We start from the raw sequence: 10,778 nt of genomic DNA, 5'->3' as shown, positions 1-10,778 counted from the left end.
AGAGGGTGAGAAGAAAAAGGGAAAGGAAGAATTTCTGGATGAGGGTTGGGAATCCCTAGACAAAGGTTGGGTTTCTTTAGAATTCTTGTATGAGAGGTACGGGAGAAAAGACGGGTTTGAGAGGTTTGGAAGACGGCTCAGTAATAAAGGAAAGTTTGAAATTTGGAAAGACCACAGTCGTTTTTCCTTCATGGTGGCATTTTTAGGAATAATGGTCTTCCCAAGAAGGAGGCAGAAAATCAACATCCGTTTGGCCGTGATAGTAGACGTCTTGACCACAAAGAAATATCATACCATTGTGCCAATGATCTTAGCTGATATTTATCGGGCCCTAACGGTTTGCCAAAAGGGAAAGGGTTACTTTGAAGGGTGTAACATATTATTGCAAATGTGGATAGTGGAGCATTTCTTCCGACCCCGTCACGTGGAAAGATTTGTTCATGATCGGAGTGATTACATTTCAAGCTATGAAACTCGGGCAAAGAATTATAAGCAACCAGACGGTATGGAGGCTTGGATTGGAGAATTTCGTTCATTAACGTCAGATAAGATCACTTGGAACTTCCCTTGGTTCCCTTGGAGAGAAGTCATATACACATCTACGCATCGCCTATTTCTCTTATTGATGGGTATTAGGGGGGTTCAACCACACGTACCATTACGAGTTCTACGCCAATTTGGCCGGCGCCAGATAATACCTGTAATAGAAGACATGACGGATTTCGTATATGAGGTAAGACCGGAAATCCCCTTGCCTGAAGGATTAGTTGTGGAGATTTGGAATGGTTGTCGAGTTATGACATTCGATACAATGGTTACTGAGCGTCATTCGGGGGAAGTACATCCGGGATACCCTATATGGCTCGAGAACCAACCAGTTGTGAAAGTTCAGCCCAAGAGATCCACAAAAGGGCCAATAGATTATGAAGCCGAAATGGACATAAAAATCGTGATGGCGATGCAAGAGCACCATACCGCCAATCAAATCTTAAAAGCAGATTTAGAGCATGCTAGATCAAGCTTGCCCCAACAACAGATGGAGTATGAGGAAAAGATCAGACAAGCCCGTTTAGAAGTAGGAGCAGATTATCAATCCACATTGCAAACCATAAACACAGACTTGGAGCACGCTAGGGCAATAATTCAGCAGCGGGATGTAGAAATTGCCGAGGAAAAGGCCAAAACAGCCGCACTATAGGGAAAGCTTTATCTCGCCACGACTAGGGGGTCACAGATAGCGGAGCGTGCTAAAACTATTAGACAAGGTTTGCAAGAGAGATTGAGCATCCTTGAAGAGGACATGCACCAGCAGCAGAATGAGTTTGAGCGGAAAGAAGAACAGTTTAAAAAAGAGAAAGCTGAGTGGTTACGCTTCCAAAATAAACTTCACGAAGAATTGGAGGAAGTAAAAAGGAACTTGGCTCGCCAGAATGTAGGCTCTGATATGTCCCAATTAATTCAGGAAAGGAAGATGTTACAGGAGAAATTAGAGTCAGTGACCGTGCGTGAGAAAAAGGCGAGAGAAGAGGCCGCTGCCCATGAGTTAAAGATAAAAGAGTTAGAGTACAAATGTGGGACGGTTCGAGTAGGGTCCGAGGTATGGCCATTCTCTCTTCACAAGTAGGTTTGGAATACGAAAGATTGGGCTATGAGCAGTTTCATTCGCAAATACCTACCTTTATCGATTATCTCACCCATACACTGCAAGGTTTATATAGGGATATGGGTGGCCAGCTGAATCAGAGTCATCACGAAGGGGATAAGGAATAGAAGTGTCGATGCAGTCAACGTGTCCGTCTTTTACCATTTGCTCTTTTATTTTTCTTTTTTCTTTTTGAGTCAGTGTTACGTCATCTTTAGTACTAGTGGAGTCGATTTTATTTTATTTTTCATCCTTTCTTTGAGTCCTTGTAAAAATGATGGAATGAAAGTTGAAAATCAATGGAAAAGATTTTGTTTTCGAAATAACCCAGCTATTTGTACGAACTACGTTACGATCTGATTCATGTTTTCAACATGATACGTAGGCAACCCCCAACGGGTTCGATCGAAGCTTTTAAAACCTGCAAAGAAAAAGGAGAGAGGAAAAGAAAGGTTGAAAGAAAGAAAGGGAGAAGAAGAAAAGAGAGATGAGCGATGCCAAAAAAAAAAAAGAGCGAGGTCGCGCCTAGATAAGACAGGATGAGACATAGGGCCTGCCATGGTAGAATTGATACATGCATGAGTGATTATGAATTGCTTAACCCTAACATTGATTGTTTTACAGAGAAGAGTTAAGGTAAAAGTGGTTGGTTTGTGGCCATACTGGCAACGCATCATTATTTCACAAGGTCAAAAGGCAGTATCGGAATGACGGAAGGGACGTCGCTACCGATGGTCAACACGGGGGATTAAACAGAACGGGTGGCTCAACAGGAATCTGCCATCGCTGAGGAGAATAGAATTCTCAGGCAACAAATGATTGAGATGTTGCAAGGATGGTCGAATGGTCAGCCGCGCAGGCATCCCACAAGCACCGTTGTCTACTGCAGAAGACCCGGTATACCCACCTGGGTTCGGTCATTACACCAATTTTCCCAATACGGCGGAAACTTCTGTAGGTCGTCCTCCAAGGGTACCAATCAGGACTGATCATTTCGGGATTGCAACCACTGTGCCTGCCTACACATACCCACTGTCTAACCCCATGCATGCTGCAAATGTAAGGCCCGTTTACACAATACCACCACCTGCGGTTATACAAAGGTCAAACGTTGAGCCACCATCTGACATCCGTCAAGAGCAGCATTTTGCACCCGATTTTGCATTTGGGGCTCCTGATCCTTATCATCAAACTCTACACTTTAGTCCTCCAATCGATTTTGAAGGACCTGCTAAGAATGCGGTTACGCATCTTGGCACTGAGTATGGGGTTGCTACTAAGAATGTGGAGCATGACGAAATGGTTAGGAAGATGAAAAGTCTAGAACAAGCTATAATGAACTTACATGGATCAGGAAGCTATAAAAGCGTTTCATACAGTGATTTGTGTATGTTCCCGAGTGTTCACTTACCTCCGGGGTTCAAGACACCGAAGTTTGACAAGTACGATGGGCACGGTGATCCCATAGCTCATTTGAGGAGATACTGCAACCAACTGAGAGGAGCTGGGGGTAATCAGGAATTGCTCATGGCTTACTTTGGGGAGAGTCTGACTGGTTTAGCTTTAGAATGGTTTATTGATCAGGACATTGTGAAATGGCACACTTGGGATGATATGGAAAATGAGTTCGTGCAACAATTTCAGTACAATATTGATCTGGTTCCTGATAAAAAGTCTCTAACCAACCTGAAGAAGAAAGTTACCGAAAGTTTTAGGGAGTTCGCAATTCGTTGGCGTGAACAAGCTGCAAGGGTAAAGCCACAAATGAGAGAAGGAGAGATGGTGGAGACTTTTCTCCAGGCACAAGATGAGACATATTATCAACATATGATTCCGGCCCTAGGAAAACCGTTCATTGAGGCCATTAAAATGGGAGAACTGATAGAAGAAGGAATCAAAACAGGACGCATTGTCGGCTTTGCCGTGTTGAAGGCAACAACCCAAGCAATTCAAAATGGTTCAAGGAGTTTTGGTGGAAAGAAGAAAAAGAAAGATGTAGCTACAGTTGCGCCTGGGCCACGGCGAAACTCGAGGGGCCCGCCTCGCCAATACCCTCAACCCCAACCCCAAACCTATATCCAAGATCCATATAATTACCCACAACACTACTTCCCTCCCCAAAACCCGCGATATTCTATTCCGCCCCCTCAGTATCCCATATACAGTGCGCAGCCATATGCCCAACCCCCTTCTTACCCGCAATGGTGCACACCAACCCCGCAAATCCATCCTCTACCTCCACAAACTTACCAAGGCCCTCCCAGATCCAATTTTCAGCCTAGGCCATAGTACAAAATGGAAAACGCGGTCAAGGATAACTTTACTCCCATTGGGGAATCATATGCTGATTTGTTTCAGAAGCTGAGGGCATTACATGTTTTAAGCCCAATTGAAGGAAGGATCCCAAACCTGTCTCCGAAAAATCTTGATTACTCTCAGAGATGTGCTTATTGATCTGATACCTCAGGACACAATATAGAGAAATGTTGGTATTTGAAGAAAGCAGTCCAAGATTTAATTGATACGCAGCAAATTGTGGTGCAAAATGCAGACATGCCAAATATCAATCAAAACCCACCACCGAATCGTAAAGAAACAAACATGTTGGAATTGATCTATGGTAGTGATGGGTCTGATGTTCCGTACAAGCCTATCATGAAGATTGAAGCAAGTGTGGAGAAATCTGTAAATGTGGCAGATTCTGCAAAAATAGTACCTTTGGGGGTAAATGAGGTTACAAAGAGGCCAATCCAGTCAGACGCGATGAAACCCTTATTGATTGTGAAAGGAGCTCTAGAGAAGGTTGGGGCAAGTCAGGGAAAACCAAAGTTGATCATGCCAGGGGTGTCGAGCAGGCCTATTTTAACTGTCAAAGGGGCGCTCACCACCCCTATCATTATTAAGCCAGTGACACAACTTCCAATAGTTGATGCTAAGGCGATTCCCTGGAATTATAATCAGACTACGGTGACTTACCAAGGGAAGGAAATCATTGAAGAGGTCGACGAAGTAGGGGGCCTGACTCGTTTAGGAAGATGCTTTGCTCTGGAAGAGTTAAGGAAAACCAAACAGGTGAGGGAGGGCCAAATGGCCGTTAAGAAGCCAGTAACAGAGGAAGAAGCTGAAGAGTTCTTGAAAAAGATGAAATTGCTAGACTATTCCATCGTGGAGCAATTAAGAAAAACCCCTGCTCAAATATCTTTGTTGTCTTTGTTAATACACTCAGATGAACACCGCAAAGCTATGTTGAAGATTCTGAATGAAGCCCATGTCCCTACCGAGATTACAGTTAATCAATTGGAGAAAATTGCTGAGAGGATCTTTGAGGTAAATAGGATCACTTTCTCGGATGATGAACTACCCGTTAAAGGTACTGGACATAACCGAAGCCTTCATATTACTATAAAATGTGAGCATTCCAATGTCACTAGAGTTTTGATTGACGGGGGGCTCTGGTGCAAACATTTGTCCTCTGTCAACCTTACAAAAACTAAATGTAAGTACTAAAAGAATTAGACCAAACAACGTGTGTGTTAGAGCTTTTGATGGAGCGAAAACTGATGCCATCGGTGAGGTAGATCTTGTGCTTACAATAGGGCCTGCTGATTTTACCATAGATTTTCAAGTGTTGAACATCAATGCCTCCTATAATATGTTGTTAGGAAGACCATGGGTACATATGGCGGGGGCAATCCCATCCACATTGCATCAGGTGATCAAGTTTGAATATGACAGGCAGGAAGTGATTGTTCACGGTGAAGGGGATTTGTCCATTTATAAAGACTCCACTGTTCCTTTTATTGAACTGGATAATGCTGATGAAACACTGGTGTTTCAAGCTTCTGAGATAGTGGCAGCTGAGCAAATCCCCGAAGGGAAACCCATTCCGAGACCACAATTGCCTTCAATATCTGTTATGGTGGTAAATGAAATGTTGAAACATGGTTTTGAACCAGGAAAAGGCTTGGGGGCCTCTCTACAAGGTATGGTTTATCCGGTGTGTCCACGAGAGAGTCCGGGTCTATTTGGTCTGGGGTTCAAACCAACGGTTGAAGATAGAAAGAGGGCTAAAAAGCGGAAAAAAGAAGCATGGTCACTTACTAAGCCCGTGCCACCGATCTACAAGTCCTTCGTCAAGAACACCAGCAGGTCTTCCCAGCCAGTACTGGACGTGGATTTTGAGCTGATTGGGTGTTTCCAAAACTTGTTTGTTGAAGCTGATATGGTTGAGATTGGAGGGGGTCCCAGTAACGCAGATGTGCAGTTCATTGACCCTGATGTCCAACTCAGCAATTGGGAAGTCACTTCTCTCCCAACCAGTAAGGAGTTTTGGTAGTCTGTTTTGTTTCCCTTTCCGTTATCCGAGTTATTCTAGGGTCGTAATTTGGATTTTTATTTTCGCTTGTTTTAATGTTCAAACCCTTCTATCTTTCTTTTCAATGAAATGCAATTTTTCTTTTCCGTAAATTCTAATGTGTTTGTTTATTTTCTTTTGTGAAGTTCTGTTTGCGCTGGTTCTAATGATATGACATGCATGCGGAATTTTCGGCCAGATCTTAAAATCCAACCTAACCGTGAAACAATGAACCAAGAAGTTGAATATGATGAAGAAGAAGTATTTCAGGAAATAAGCAGGGATTTGAAACACTTCGAAGATAAAACGAACCTTAATTTGAATGAAACCGAAGCAATCAATCTAGGAGATCAAGATAATGTCAGGGAAACTAAGTTAAGTGTGCATGTTCAACCACATTCCAAGAAAGAATTAACCCAGGCTTTGTTTAAATATAAGGATGTTTTTGCATGGTCTTATGATGATATGCCGGGTTTAAGCACTAAATTGGTGGTTCACAAATTGCCAACTGACCCCACATTCCCTCCTGTGAAGCAAAAATTAAGGAAACTAAAATCAGACACGAGTGTGAAGGTTAAAGAAGAAATCGAAAAGCAATTTGAGGCCAAAGTCATTCGAGTCGCTCGATACCCTACGTGGTTATCCAATGTTGTCCCCGTTCCAAAAAAGGATGGCAAAACGCGCGTGTGTGTGGATTATCGTGATCTAAACAAAGCAAGCCCGATGGACGACTTTCCATTGCCCAACATCCATATTTTGTTAGACAACTGTGCTAAGCATGAGATTGCGTCTTTTGTAGATTGGTACACAGGGTACCACCAGATCGTTATGGATGATTATGATGCAGAGAAGACATCCTTCATCACAAAATGGGGTACATATTGTTATCGAGTCATGCCGTGTGGGTTGAAGAATGATGGGGCAACATATATGAGGGCGATGACCACCATATTTCACGATATGATGCATAAAGAAATTGAAGTATATGTGGATGATGTGATCATCAAATCAAGAAAGCAGTCTGACCATGTCAAGGATTTCGTGAAATTTTCCGAAAGGCTTCGCAGGTACAATCTTAAGCTCAATCCAGCGAAATATATATTTGGAGTCCCGTCAGGGAAACTTTTGGGGTTTGTAGTTAGTCGGCGTGGTATTGAATTGGATCCTGCAAAGATCAAAGCTATTCAGGAGTTACCACCGCCAAAGAACAAAACCGAGGTAATGAGCCTACTTGGGAGGTTGAATTACATTAGTCGATTTATTGCTCAACTTACAACAACTTGCGAGCCCATTTTCAAGTTGTTAAAGAAGAATGCTGCGATTGAATGGACTGACGAATGCCAAGAAGCGTTTGACAAAATCAAGAGGTATCTGTCGAATCCACCTGTGTTGGTTCCTCCCGAGCCTGGGAGACCTTTAATATTGTACCTATCAGTTCTGGACAATTCATTTGGTTGCGTATTGGGTCAACATGATGTTACAGGCAAGAAGGAATAGGCAATCTATTATCTCAGCAAGAAGTTTACCACTTATGAGGCTAAGTACACTCATCTAGAAAGGACGTGTTGCGCTTTGACTTGGGTTGCACAAAAGTTGAAGCATTATCTTTCGTCCTACACTACTTATCTTATTTCCCGCTTGGATCCTTTGAAGTATATATTTCAGAAACCCATGCCCACGGGCGGGCTTGCAAAATGACAGATATTACTCACGGAGTTTGATATTTCTTATGTGACTTGGACCGCGATGAAGGCCCAAGCCTTGGCAGACCATTTGGCGGAGAACCCAGTGGATGAAGAATATGAGCCGTTGAAAACATACTTTCCTGATGAAGAAGTGTCATGCATCGAGGAGGTAATTTCGGATAATGATCCGGGTTGGAAATTGTTCTTTGATGGGGCCGTTAACATGAAGGGAGTTGGGGTAGGGGCCGTTCTTCTCTCGGAATCAGGACAACATTACCCTGTAACATCCCAACTTCGATTTTATTGTACCAACAACATGGCGGAGTATGAAGCTTGCATTTTGGGTTTAAGGTTAGCTATCGACATGGGAATTCAAAAATTATTGGTATTGGGGGATTCAGACTTGCTAGTCCACCAAGTTCAAGGAGAGTGGGAAACCCGTGATTTGAAGCTTATACCATATCTACAGTGTTTGCAAGATCTTTGCAAACGGTTCATAACAGTGAAGTTTAAGCACATTCCTAGGATTCATAATGAGATTGCTGATGATTTGGCCACCTTGTCTTCAATGCTCCAACACCCAGACAAGGCTTACATTGACCCTTTACACATACAAACTCGCAATCAACATACTTATTGTAATACAATCGAAGAGGAACTTGATGGTGAGCCTTGGTTCCATGATATTAAAGAATACATCGAGTCGGGGAAATATCCAGCGCATGCCACCAGTGACCAGAAGAGAACTATTCGACGACTGGCAAGCGGATTTTTCTTAAGTGGAGGGATTTTGTAGAAAAAGACTCCAGATTTAGGACTTTTGAGGTGTGTAGATGCTAAAGAGGCTTCAACTATCATGACTGAGATACATTCAGGAGTTTATGGACCGCACATGAACGGGTATGTTTTGGCAAAGAAAATACTTCGAGCAGGCTATTATTGGCTCACCATGGAGTGGGATTCCATCCGTTTCGTTCGTAGGTGTCATCAGTGCCAGGTACATGGTGACTTGATACATTCTCCTCCTTCAGAATTACACACAATGTCTACTCCATGGCCTTTTGTAGCTTGGGGGATGGATGTGATTGGGCCAATTGAGCCGAAAGCGTCCAATAGGCATAGGTTCATTTTGGTGGCCATCTACAAAGTGGGTAGAAGCAGTAACTCTCAAGTCGGTGACTAAAAAAGCCGTGGTGGATTTCATTCATTCCAACATCATTTGCAGGTTCGGAATCCCGAGGACAATGATTACAAATAATGCGGCGAATCTCAACAGTCATTTGATGCATGAGGTATGTCAGCAGTTTAATATTACACAACAGAATTCAACTCCATATCGTTCAAAGGCAAATGGGGCTGTGGAAGCTACTAATAAGAATATTAAAAAGATACTTCACAAAATGGTGCAAAGTTCGAGACAATGGCATGAAAAGTTGCCTTTTGCTTTATTGGGTTATCACACAACTGTTCACACTTCAGTAGGTGCAACTCCTTATTTGTTGGTATACGGGACTGAAGCGGTGATACCTGCAGAAGTTGAAATCCCATCCCTTCGAATCATTGAGGAAGCTGGAATTGATGATGATGAGTGGATCAAAACCCGTTTAGAGCAATTGAGTCTGATTGACGAAAAGAGATTAACATCGGTATGTCATGGTCAACTGTATCAAAGGAGGATAACACGAGCACAAAACAAAAAGGTGCGTCCCAGACATTTCGAAGTGGGTCAATTAGTGTTAAAGCGGATTCTTCCACATCAGGCCGAGGCCAAAGGCAAGTTCGCCCCAAATTGGCAGGGGCCATTCGTTGTGAAGAAGGTTTTGCCCAATGGTGCTTTGTATCTGACAGACATAGAAGGTAAAATGTCTGAAATGGCCATCAACGCAGATGCGGTGAAAAGATATTATGTATGATTTTTCATTTCCCCACCTTTGGATTACTTGCTTGATGCTTGATATTTTTAAAAGTTGATATGATGAATGCATTTTATTCTGCTACCTATACATTGTGTCATCCCTTGCTACCCCTTTCGAGCCGTAGTTTATTTTTTCTTTCGTAACCCTCGTCTGGAATCAAATTTTTCATAAATAATTAAAAAAAACAACAACAACAAAATCAAAACAAATTGCCTGAACTACGTTTGACCTGATTCTTGTCTCGGCAGGATACGTATGCAGCCCTATTCTGGGTTCGGTCCAACCAAAGAAAATCCAAAATTTTCCGTTTCGAAGAAACTGGGACAAAATTTATTGTTTCCTTTTGAAGTCGATTCCCAACGTTGTAAGTCTCATTCCTTATTACTTTTGTATTGTCTTTGAGCCTCCATGCCATCCTTTATGTTATATCCCGCATTTTGTACATTTGGAATATTTCAAGATAATTACGATAGGTTGAAGACAAGGCTATTTTCGGGTTTTGACTTAATGCACAAGTTTCTTGTAAGTATTATTAGTATGGAAAATTAAGAAAGACTAAGGGCAAATTCGGAATTTGGGAAAAATAATTTTCATGAATTACAAAAATTGGTCATGAAATAAAATGGGCTTGAAAAAAAAAAAGGGCCAAGTGTGGCCGTCCAAAGGAATATGGGCCAAGGCCCATATGGAGGCTTAAAATAAGTAGTATTGGATCATTTTATCATCTTCATTTTAGAAGACTTGAGAAACTTGGAGAAGGAGAAAATAGGCCATATTCGGCCAAGCCAAGGGAACTTGAACCCTCAATTTTGATCTCCAAAAAAATATTTTCTTCTAGCTTTTCTACTAATTTGAAGGTCCTCTTTAACATGGAGTGGTTCTTGGAGCAAGCAAACCATTTATTTGTGCAAACATACACCCCAAGCCAAGTGAAGAGATGTGTGGAAAAAGGTATGTATTCAATCTTCTTTCATGTGTTATGGATGATTGGGAGTATTGTAGTATGTAGAAAAGGGTGAAATTCATGAAATATGGGTATTGGTGGTGGCCGAATATAGTTGTGTTGTGTAACACAAATGAATTGATTTTATTTAGTATTTTGGTTGTTGTGTTGTGGATTCTATGATGTTAAATGAAGAATTAATGGTTTGAAATGAATTTGAAATTTTTGTGGGAATGTT

At 42.0% G+C, this 10,778-nt stretch overlaps 1 pseudogene; it reads left to right on the top strand.

Annotated features, from left to right (window-relative positions):
- The first annotated feature begins 2,485 nt into the window (after positions 1-2,485).
- LOC132628561 (uncharacterized) lies at positions 2,486-9,594 on the top strand (annotated as a pseudogene).
- The last annotated feature ends 1,184 nt before the right edge of the window (positions 9,595-10,778 follow it).

Source organism: Lycium barbarum, chromosome 2 (genome assembly GCF_019175385.1).
Source record: "Lycium barbarum isolate Lr01 chromosome 2, ASM1917538v2, whole genome shotgun sequence".
Lineage (NCBI taxonomy): Eukaryota > Viridiplantae > Streptophyta > Magnoliopsida > Solanales > Solanaceae > Lycium > Lycium barbarum.
This window is presented reverse-complemented; position numbering and strand designations above follow the sequence as displayed.